We start from the raw sequence: 12656 nt of genomic DNA on the forward strand, positions 1-12656 counted from the left end.
TATGTGTGCTGAATTTTCCCTGGGTTTATAGCTGTCATAAACATGCTTTCATATGCTACAAAAGATCTGGGCAAGTCACACTTGCTTTGTACTAGAGTTTAAACCCCTTGGACTCAAAGTGTTATCTCTGATTAGACAGAATCCTACATTTCAAAGGTTCGTCTTTTGCTGAGTCTCTCACAGTTCAAATGTATTTTGTCAGTTCAGTAACTCCACGGGAAAATATATTAAGAAATTTAAAATGAAAAGAAAATTCTCTTTTACATACTCAGCATAGAGTCAGTAGAGTTTAGCAGCAATTTTTTAAAAGTTTTTCTGAACTGAATATGCTTTAGTCACTCACAATTACTATTACTGTACATTAGTTATCGTCATCAAAAGGCTGAATATACTGAATTTTCTGTAAATGCCTTCCTGCAGTGAAAGGAGATGTGGCAAAGCAGATCTTATAGCAGAACCACAGGGTGTATTCCATGCCTGACATGCAAAAGAGAAACCACAGTAAGGTGATTTTCTGCAGGCTGAAATTGGAATTGGCGGTTGACCAAGGAATAAAGAAAAAAAGAATGGTAAACGGAGAGAGGAAAGCGAGGGGGGAAAAAAAGAGAGAGAAACACAAAAAAACAGTTTTTGTATATCATTGGCATTATTCTCAGATTCCTTTTTCTCCCTTCACCTGTTTTCTCCTGATTCCCAGGGTGAAAGAGTGGCACAGATGGTTGTCAAATAAACACATACCAAATTGTCTCTGTTGGTAGCTAGCACTACCCATTTAACACTTGCTTTGAAAAAAACCTTCTGCATTACTTTTTAATTGTGACTCCAGAATGTGAAATCGTTCTGCATAATTAAATATCTCAATTAAAAAGATGTTAATGGAACACCTCATGGTGTTGACTGTAGAGCCATCCAAGCACTGTGAGGTCTGTGAGGTTTTGAGCCATGTGCAGAATTAAAAGCCAAGGACAGATGTCTGGAGACATCATAAGCATGCCTGGTAGAGGGGTGCAAATTCCCAACTTGCAAGTAAAGGGATGAGAAACTTGCTCATGGAGTTGTCAGAAAATCTTACTTGAAAGAAGACTAAAAACTTTTCACCTCTTGGTCTATTTTTAAAAAATTTTGGGTAAACAAAATTGTGTCACACATCTTTTTCTTAATAACTTTGATGTTAACAGGCAACTCCATTAACAAGCTTGAGTTTAACTTGCAGCTTAGCTGAAATAATGAACAAAGGCCTACTGTATTAAAGTGTTATACTGTTGTGAGCTTGTCTTTCTGAATGTTGAGAACAGACTCTGAAAATTAACTTTTTGTAAAGCACTTTTTTTTTTTTTTTTAAATATGCAATTCAGTACAAATTCAGAAACACATCAGGGAATATGTCTCTATTACCTGCTTTGTAAAAGGGATCTTATCTACAGTTGGTGTTCGTTATCTGATCTATTTTTTTTCAACGCATGACTTCTCTAGTGGAGAGCTCTGCATAATAGACTTATACAATTATCTCTATTTGCTTGCATTAAGAATTGGCATGCATATTTTTCAAAAGTTTGCTGAGGTAATAATATTTAGTGAGTCAGTGTGTATGTAAATTATGACATATGACATTATGTTGTACTTTAGGCTGGTTTTTGAAGAGATAAGTGCATAATGAGAATATCCTGGAAATCTAAATAGCAGTGCTCTTTTTTTCATAGCTATCTATGAAGAGATATGTTAGTTAACTTCATTCTTTCTGATCTACTCCAAAGGTTGAGAATTAGAAAACTTGCAGCCCTTAAAGTATAACAAACACAATAAAGAACCTGAAAATAACATTTAGTTCTTCAATTGAGCTCAATTCTTATGTTATTGTGACATTACTTTCAGAGTTTGAATTAGAAAACTCAACCTGTCAGAATGAAAGCTCTGCAGTACTATATATGTTTTGTTTATTGGCGATACAGCCCTAGAGTAAGAGCAATGGCCGCTTATGGTAATTCTATCCTTAAATCTATCCCCTACAAATAAGTTAAACTAGTCTCTGAGAGTTCCATGATCCCTTCCTTTTGCTCTTCAACAGGCATTAAGTTGGGAAAAAAATGCTAAAAGAAGTGGTTCAATATACAAAGTGCAGGAACTTTTTGGAGGAATGATGTACCTGTTGAGAGATAAGAAAAGAATAGCTCAGATTTCTGGAAAAAGTTGAGATTTCAGTAACACATGACTGTGGGTCTGTGCTGTTTGAAAGAGGAGAAAGACAGGAAGTGCATAAATGAGAGGAAGTAAAATACTGCAACTCTGGAAAAGCAGAAGTAGGTTAATACGATTTCACTTTCTTTCCCATGTTCTGTATGGAAATGAGTGGTAGTTCTGCTGGTTGCTCTAAGCATCATGGAGTAAAGAGCCTGAAAATTTGGGAGATTAGCTACTACTACTTTATTAAATACAGATTTTTTTATGATATTGTAACAATAAATTATAATGATCTAACTAAAACCAACATTTTTTAGTAGATTAAAGAGTAAGCTGGTTTAAACAACTCAATTTATGTTTTGTGATTGCTTTTCCCTCATAGAAAATTTAGTCTTTCCTTCCAATTTTGTCCCATTTTAAATAATCAAATTCTTCAAATTCTCTCATGTACATTATTGGTTACCTGTCCCTTAATTAATTGCTTCCTACAAAACATATATCCTTTCCTTACGTTTTTAGTTACCTTCAGTTAAGAATATTTCTAATACATGTAGCTTGAATTTTATCTTTCCTTCCTGAAACAGTGATAAACTGTCAGAAACTTAAATTGGACAGAAAGAGGAGAGAAAAGAAAACATTAAAAAGGAAAGAAATCCAGATTAATTTTATCTCTAATAGCTTTATGAAAAGTATACAGCTTTCTTGTTCTTTGCAGAAGAAAGATTGCAAAATTTATAAACCTTAAATGTCCTTGGTCTTTACTGATAGCAGTGGTAATGAATGTGTGACTGGTAGCTTATCGTTCCCTCCAGTTTCTAAATTTCTCTATGAACATTGTCATCAAGACATAAACAAAACAGAGAAAGAAAAGGTTATTCTTTGCTCTTCATTAACTGATATCACAAAACAAATTTGTATGGTCTTAAAGACTTACTTAAAGAAAGGGTTGTTAAGCACTGGAATAGGCTCTCCAGGGAAGTGGTTGAGTCACCACCCCTGGATGTGTTCAGCACGTCCCTGGATGTGCTTAAAGTCCGTATGGATGTGGTGCTCAGGGACATGATTTAGCAGAGGGTTGTTAGTTTGGGTAGTATGGTTAGGATGCAGTTGGACTCAACGATCTTTAAGGCCTTTTCCAATCTGAATGATTCTATGATTCTAGGATTGTTCTGAAATTTCCATCATTTCTTGACCAGAAATGGGAGAGTTTAAATTTTCCAGTATGCAATACCAACATACAAAGTTCAGAATGAACTTTTAGTTCCTTCCTGCTCTCTTTTTCCATCCTCAGTGCAACATATAAAGAATATAGACTAAGAATACAGAGTGCTGTTGGAAGTGATAGAGAAAAGTTGCACATTGACAGTGAGGTTTTTTCCTTCTTCAGGTCTACCACTGGACTGTTTCCTGAAGCATGAAAACTTTTCTAAGTCTGAGGAAGTGAAATAATAGCTGAAGTGCACTCCATGCTTCTGCAGCAGTTAAGGAGAGTTGCATTTCATGACTTTTTGGTAAGGTCAGACACCTAATGCACTGGGTGGCCACAGCAGATATGTCTGTGAAGTTTCAGAAGTGGTGTACAGCTGGGTTACTCCTTGTAAAAATGAAATACAGACTGTCTCTACAGAGCGGTTAAACATCTTCATGCAAGGATCATTTTATGTCTTCGTTTTCTGTCAGAGCATAAAATGTTTCTTACAGTTCACTTCAGTTGTGTAATTATAAAAAAATGTAATATAGAACAATATTGATTTATTTAAATTCTGCTTAAAGATGTAACAGCAGGCAACCTGCTGAAAATACAATGAAAGCTTTAGCAAACATTACAAAATTTATATTATATAATTAATTTTGAACAGTCTGCAAACCAAACTATAGCAAGTATTTTATGAAAATTTCTGTGAAAAGAGTACAAATTTAAAATGAGATTACACTTGAAAAGTAGGCCTGTAACTGAGATTTGTGGTCATCAATGATTTTACCTACCTGTAGGCATTTGGAAACAAATAACATTTTCCTGAACCAAGTTTATTCAAAATTACACATACCAGATGTGTTCTAAAATACATTCTGAAATACTTTTCTGAAGAAAAGGAAAGCAGAAGGGGGAGGGAAGGAGGAGTGGGAGGGAGAGAATAAGGGTAGGAGAGGGAAGGCGAGAGGAGGCGAGGGGAGGGGAGGCAAGGCAAGGCAAGGCAAGGCACAACTGCCTCCTCAGTTGGCTTTCTAAAACAAATCAGTAACAGAATTAAAATATTTGTGTTTTTAACAGGTGAGTAGAGAACATCTTGGAGGATTCCAGTTTGATAGGAAATTAAGTATTTATCAGATTTTTATTTCTCAGAAGATTGGCTTATCAGTCCTCAGAAACAGTTTGAAATCTAGATTCTTAGATACTTACCCATGTCCTGCAGACTCTGAAGGGAGTATTACTGAAGTTATCCCGCATGCATGTCCATCATTTGGAGCCTAGCAGTGACACCAAGTCAGACTCAACTCACAAAAGGTCTCAAGGAGGTCAAGGGTTGCTCCTAATGCACAGAGCTACTCAATTTGCAAAAAAGGCACTACATACAATTGTAAGAGGTGATAATTTATTGAGGCAAAGAAATTTTTCCTTCAAATTGGAAGTCTATGGTGACTAATTCTATAAGACAGACAATGAAAACCTCACTGAGTATACTACTTCTGTATTTCCTTTTGTTGTCTTGTAATTAGATATACCCTACAAATGTCTGTCCGTATTTCTATCCCTTAGTTACTGATGAAGTCAGAATTCAGTGCCATTACAGAAACTTTCCAGTATGGCTTTTTGCACTCTACCAAAAATTCTCTTATCAAAATTCAGTTTGTTCTCATCCTCCCCAGTCTGTGATTTTATCTGAAGAGAGATGCTTGTATTCTGCTTGATTTATTATCCCTTTCTCTTCTGCTCATTATCACAGGATAACCTCATTTACCAGCAAGTTCAGCTATCCTTTTCATACTGATTAAACATTATCTCTCTGTGTCAGGCAGACCTGTTTCTTTCTGGATGAAACGAAGTTGTGATCCTGTTTGTCATCTCCTTTTGAATGAACAAATACCACTTTCTTTAAAATTTCTGTATTTTCCTTTATTGCTTATGGGTTTTAGTATTTGCCAGTCAGTAAATGACAAGTCTAAATATTGCCATAGAAGTCAGTACTTAGTCCACACATTGGCACAGCTGCCCAGAGAGAGGGTGCCCCATTCCTGAAGGTGCTCATGACCAGATTGGGTGGGGCCCTAGGCAGCCTGAGTTTTGGGGTTGGTCACTAACACACAGCAGGGGGTTGGAACTGAGTGGGCTTTAACATCTCTTCCAACCACAACCAATCTATGATTCTATGATAAAGAGATTAATTCCACAGAAATATATTACTGATACTGTCTACTTTATCCTATTTTCTCACCACCTGTCTCATAACATGCCAAATTTGAGTCCCTATAAGTATAGTGAGAAGTTTTTCCGTATAGCTATTGATAGTCAGATGTCCTTACAGTTTTTTCCCCATGGGACTTGGAGTAGGTCCTGAGAAACTATTTTGTTTTTAAATAAAAGAAACACCTGACTCTTCAAAATTCTTCTTAGAAATGTTTCAAAGTCTCTTTATTATGTACTACCTGTCATCAAAACTACCACAGCTGTCTGGCTGTTTTCTAGGCTCTCCCCTCTTTATTAAGCACTCAGTGTTTTCTTTGTTATTTCATTTTATTTTTTTCTATTTTGAGAATACATATACATTAAGCTCATACTGTGTAGCAAAAATCTATGGCAGTATTTAGGTGAGTTAATAACCAGTCCTGGGCAGAACGGTTCCTGTTCTACAGTACTTTCTGTATACAGTCTGAAAATAACATGAGCTTTTGCTTTATTTCCTGTCTTCCTGTATTGTGAGCACATATGTATTTTACTATCTATCACCTGCTGGCCTTTCTCATACTTTTAATGCATTCATCTAGTCAGGAGGACATTGTATTATGCAATTTTCTCCATTGTGATCAATCATTTTCTGTATGTCATTCTCTTTGGAAACTAAAAGCAGGCACTTAATTATTCTCTTAGATTTTCTACTGCCAAGTAACACATGCATCAGTGGCTATACATATAAAGCTATCTGTGATAATCTTTATGATACTTCTATACCTGTTATGTACCTTTTTTGCTGCTCAGGGTTACAACCAGCCTGCTCTCGTGATACATGGGGGGATGTGAGGATAAGTATGGGGAGGAAAATGCATCTGAAATTTCAAGGGGTTAAAGAAAGTTTTCTGATGAGCACAGCTGTCCTTCAGACAAGCATTTCGTAATAAAGAGCTATTACAAAAAAAAGGGATGGTGTTGTAGCAGTATGACAAGATATGCATAGGTGAATTGATTGCTTGTTTCTTAGATATCAGTTGGTTCCTCTGCTGCTCTCTCACCATATATCACTCAAGCTACAACATTCTTTTAAAATTCTTTTAGCTGTCTTTGTAACTTTACTAATATAGTTCTCAATCTGAAGGAATACTATGTTCTTAACTGTATAGTTTTAGAATCTTAGGATGATTTGGTTTGGAAGGATGTTGAGGATCCAGTCCCCTTCTGTGGACGGGGTTGCCACTAGGAAAATCAGGTCACCTATGTCCCCATCCAACTTGGCCTTGAACATCTCCAGAAGTGAGGCAACCATGGCTTTTCTGTGCAGCCTGTTCCAGTGCCTAACCACCCTTATTCAGAAAAAAAATGAATAATTTCTTCCTTATATCTAATCTAAATCTACCCTTTTTTAGTTTAAAGCCATTACCCTTGTCCTATCACTACACTCCATGATGAAGAATCTCTCTCCATCTTTTCTGTAGGCCCCCTTTAATAATCCATATATATTTATGATATCTACTAAGGAAATCAGAAGATAGAAGATTAGAATTTTGCCTCCTATCACTAATTAATTCTGTACAAATTGTTCAAATTTTGTTTTCTGTTATCAAATAATTAATAAGTCCAGAACTTTTCCGATTTATTATATCTCCAGCGATATTACAAACTGTTTATGTGAAATATCCTGCAGGTGATATGAAGGTTGGAGGCCATTTCAGAAATGTGTAGAATATTTTATGAGTCCTGTTAGGTTAGTAATAAAACAGTGAAAATATTCTGGGGCTTCCCAAGGTTTGTATGATAGCCTTCAATGGCCATATTTTTACAGTGTCAATTCAAGTTACATGTCATGTTAAGTAGTTTTAATATTATTTTTTAATTTCTCTTGGAAGTTAATGCCAATATGTCGTTGTGCAGTGTTATCACATAATAAACAAAAGTTGTGAGGTTAAAGAACTAGTCTATTTTTCCTTCATCTGACTTGTCTGCACACTGCTTATTGCTTTATCTACTGCAGTAGGCTATTGTACACACGTGACTGGAAAAAGAAAAAAAAAAAGCAAAGAAGCAAAAAGAAGAAAAAAAAGCTGAATTTAATTGAAATCTATCTACATCTTTAGGAAATAAACAACTATTTTGTAAATGCTGTATCAGTGTAACCACGATGGCCTAAATCAATATAACAATGTAATGTGATATGTTTTGTTATAACATAGAATCATAGAATTTTGATGCCTTCAAGACCATGAAGTCCAAATACTAGCCTGACCTACTGTGTGACATGATAACATTACTGAATCATGTCCCTTAGGGCCACATCTATACATCTCTTAAGTATCATCCAGTGCTGGGAACTCCAACTCTTGCCTGGCAGCCTATCCTGAAGTTTGACCCTCTCCATGAAGAAATTCTTCATAATGCCCAGTCTAAAGCTACCCTGGCTCAACTTGAGTATTGGACAGTCTGCTCTTTTTGGCAAATGCTTGTGAAAGAGCCTGAAACAGGAAACAGCGATATTGAATGTTTTTCTTTTTCATGGTTTTACATTTTCAGATGCATTTGTTTAGCTAGCAATCAAAATATTAATAACACAGTGTCCTTTCTGAACTTTCTGAAGTATCTTACAAGGGCTTTATTTGTTTACAGTGAAAGTGAAACAGTGTTCCATCCAGATCTACAGTCTTATAAAGTAAAAGTAATTATAGCTTTGTGACAACAAAGCCTTTTTCTGTCTTTTATGACTTTTCTATAGATGGATAGTCACACACAGCATTGGAGACTGACTGAAAAACTGGAAAGGGGAAGAGAAATTTCTCAAGAATTCAAGCACTCCCTTAGGTCTGAAACACTAGAAGTTGAAGCTTTTTAGCCTATTCTGAATTTGACTTTGGTATTTATGGTTCAAATCTGAAGAAGGACTTGAGTATCTGGACTTTGCACCTCCTCCTCAAAACTTTTAGTTGATTTAACAAGAGATATTTTATCCTGATAGAAGTCTTCTGTTTTAAAATAAATTTTGAGTAGTATAGAATCTGAGTTCTCTGTAATTTCAGAAAATCTTTTCACATTTGAGAGAAGAAAATATCCTGAGTGATTCATGACTACTACCAGGACTGCTTTTTTACTGCTATGTGGAAAACTGAGAAGTTTTCCTGAGAAGTCTCCTTTTGACTGAGAATGTCAATGATAATTATCTCATTAAATTGTTTTTATCTTGGAGGAAAAAAATGATTGTTTCTCTGGAAAACTGAGAAGTTCAAAATATTCAGCAAATACAGAAGATAAGTATCTTTAATAAACTTATTTAATAAGAAGAAAATTAACCTTTGTTCTGCTTGCAAGCTCTTCATTTTAAAAGCTTAGTTTTAGAGACTTCCTCAGTATATTGATAAAATTAATAAAAACTAAACTACCATAAAATTTCTGAATTTACACAGAATTAATATTTGGATTTCATAAACAACTGTGGTTTTTTTAATTATTATTATTTTTTTTTTCTGAATAAGTATCTTAACTGGTAAGGAAGATAAGATTTGTGTTTACAATGATGCACTATCCAAAGATAATGCTAACTATGATTTCATACAAGAAACAGCCAGCATGCAAATAACAAAGCACAGTAGTACAGATGAGTAAAACCCATAAATTATTTAGATCATTTTCAAGTCTGAATATTTTACATCCATCAAAAGCATTTCATGGATACTTGTATTTCAGCATCGCTGGTTTCTAAGAGATAAGCAAAAAACCAACAATGTAGGTCTTAGTCCAAGAAGCTTTGAATCTGTGTTATTGCACCTCGAGAACAAAAAAGTACAGACAAAAGTCAAATTTCCAGTAAAAAGTCTTATGGATGTGACTATTAGATGAGTATATATGCCTATATATCATGAAGGTGTTCAGAGAAAGTGATTGTGGTCACATGATCACAATCATAAAAGTTGTGATTCCATTTTCCTTTGTTTTAAATTAAATAAGAAAGAAAGAGCACATATTGTTTGTTTCAGTAAGCAGGAACAATTTTCTACTGTCTATTGTCTGTGAATCCCACCTTCAAGGCTGAATGTCCTCATTTCTTGAAAAACAAAACAAAACAAAACAAAACAAAACAAACAAACAAACAAACAAAAAACTTCAATCTTTGTGTAAATGATTAGTGTGGGGTACTGTCTTATCTAAAGAGAGATTTCAAGTGACTAGACAGCTGTTACGGCAAATCTTTACTTTTCATTTTCTTAGTTTATGAAGTGTAAAGAAAAATTAACTCATTTTTGCTTAGCCTGTTTTTGGCCTAAAGAGAAATCTTCCAGAATTCAATAGTGACTTGTTAATGGTATGAGTCATTACAGATATAATCTGACTGTAGCAAGAAAAGTTCTGACACAAAATGAGACAGAAGGAGAAGATTGCCAGCCTGTAAGTAGCCAATGAGAGAGATCTGAGAACTGGGGCTTCAGCCTGTGGGCTGAGCCTGGGAGCCACATATCCTTGTTGCTGGCTGAACACCTCATCTCCAGGACTCAAAAGTATTATGCGTAGAAACAAAACAAGAAGCTGAGGAACAACTTAGCATCAGAGAAAGTGTAAACTAATGAGAGGAATAAATGCTTTGTTTAGAGGAAAATGATGAAAGGAGATTTAAGCCATCTTGTAACAAGCAAATTTTTGTCATACGAAGCCTCTGTGTTCTCATCTGTCATGAATCAACTTAATGTTGTGATTTCTCAATTTCCATGCACTGGTTTCTTATGTTTTGGATCATGACAGTAAATGCTGATTACATTTCATATAAGATGGTAAGATATGGAGAATTCTTATGCCAATTCACAAGACCTCTGTTTCAAAATGGATTTTTTAAGACAGTCATGGAAAAACTATTATCCTGAAGAAGTTTTCCTACGATTCTCATCTGTAGTTATACCATTCTGTTATCTCCCCTAAGAATCTCAGACGTTTTTAAGACTTGATCAATTATATTTTTTAAAACTATATACAAACTATATAGACTTACAAATGCATAATAGAATTAGATTATCTCGGTACCTTGTCAGTCTTCACCAGAGAAATAACTGAGCTATTTTTCTGTATATAATTGCAGATAATTGTTGCTCATAAATTTGATTAGCATGCAGGATGTATTAAAATGTATTTTTGCCTTTTCAAAAGATTTGATAGGATGGTCAAATTATGTTGCATACTGAGAGCACACAATCCAGTGCAGAGTGCTATCTGTTCCTTTGTACTTCAGCAGTTTTTTGATAAATAATCAGAAGAATATGAAATTAAATACTAATCAATGCTAGATTTATGTGGGTAACCTCCAGCACAGAATGCTGGAGAGGGACTCTTTATCATGGCGTATAGTGATAGGACCAGAAGGAATGTATTTAAATCAAAATAAAGTGTGTTTGGATTAGATACTAAGAAGAGATTTTGTGGGGGTGCTGGGGCACTGGAAAAGTTGTTGCCCACAGAAGCTGTTGATACCCTACCCCTAAGGGTGTTCACAGAATCGTAGAATCATAGAATCACAAGGTTGGAAAGGACGTACAAGATCATCTAGTCCAACCATCCTTCCATTACCATTGCTACCACAACCTACTAAACCGTATCTCGTAGCTCCTCATCCAGATGTCTCTTGAACACTGCCAGAATGGCGATTCCGCTACCTCCCTGGGCAGCCTGACCACTTGCTGAGAAAGTTTTTCCTTACGTCTATTCTAAACCTCCTCTGGTGCAACTTGTGGCAACTTTATTGCCTGGGAGAAGAGGCCAAACCCCTCCTCGTTACAGCCTCCCTTCAGGAAGTTGTAGAATGCAGTGAGGTCTCCCCTGAGCCTCCTCTTCTCCAGACTGAACAATCCCAGCTCCCTTAGCCGCTCCTCATAAGACTTGTGCTCCAGACCCCTCACCAGTTTCCTTGCCCTTCTCTGGACACATTCCAGGGCCTCAGCTCTTGGCACACTGTCAGCTCGTGTGCAGCCAAGCATCAACCAACACCCCCAGATCCCTTACCTCTTCACAGTCGTCCAGCCAACTCAGCCCCAAGCCTATAGCACTGCGTGGTGTTATTGTGGCCAAAGGACCTGGCACTTGGCCTTATGGAACCTCACCCCATTCTCCTCATCCCAGTGACCCAGCTTATCTAGATGCCTCTGAAAGGCCTCCCTACTCTCAGGCAGATCCACACTACCTCCCAGTTTGGTGTCTGCTCCAGGCTGGACAGGGCTTAAGGCAACCTGGTCTAGTGCAAGGTGTCTCTGCTCATGGCAGGAGAATTGGAACTAAATGATCCTTAAGGTTACTTCCGGTCCAAACTAGTCTGATTCTATGAACATATGGCAAATAAGTATACAAGACAGTTAATGTGGTAATTTTTGTGACTCTAAGGAATAAAATTGCTATAAGCTGTTTAATGTTTTAAACATACGTACATGGATAATTTGGAGATTGTTTAGTAGCAATCAACTCAAATTTCTCCACATCATCAGCTGGCACCCCTCAATTGCCATTTCACTCATTTCATTCAAAGAATCACAAAAAATTCCAAGGTGGAAGAGACCCCCAGAGATGAAGTCCAACCTCTGGTTCCAGACAGGATTATCCAAAATTCCAACTATATTTCTGAGAATGTTTCCTAAACACTTCTTGAACTTGAGCAGTTTGAGGCTGTGACCACTGCCATAAGGAGCATGTTCCATGACCCAACCATCCTGAGATAAAGAACTGTTTCCTAGTTCTCAGGATAACGCAGCTTGCTCCCTTGATGATGTCATGAGTAAACACTGAATGCCTAACTTAAAAATTCACAACTGACGAAGTTTTGCATATGAAAGACTGTTTTCAAAGCTATAAAATTTACACTGATTAGAAATAAAGATTTGTAATGAATCCATAGACAAGAACTGACTTTAAAGAAAAAAATTTAGTATGCTGCAAAGCAATGTTTTTTAACATTAGTTCTCAATAACAACTGGTTTTAAATTATTATATGGATTTCATCATATTACTTCAATGAATATTTACTCTTTGCAAATGTATTTTTCATCAGCTCAACAAGCACAAAATTTCCATTACTCATTATGTTAAAAGA

This window comes from Lagopus leucura, unplaced genomic scaffold (genome assembly GCF_019238085.1).
Source record: "Lagopus leucura isolate 7727_CA_CO unplaced genomic scaffold, USGS_WTPT01 Super-Scaffold_810, whole genome shotgun sequence".
Classification (NCBI taxonomy): Eukaryota; Metazoa; Chordata; class Aves; order Galliformes; family Phasianidae; genus Lagopus; species Lagopus leucura.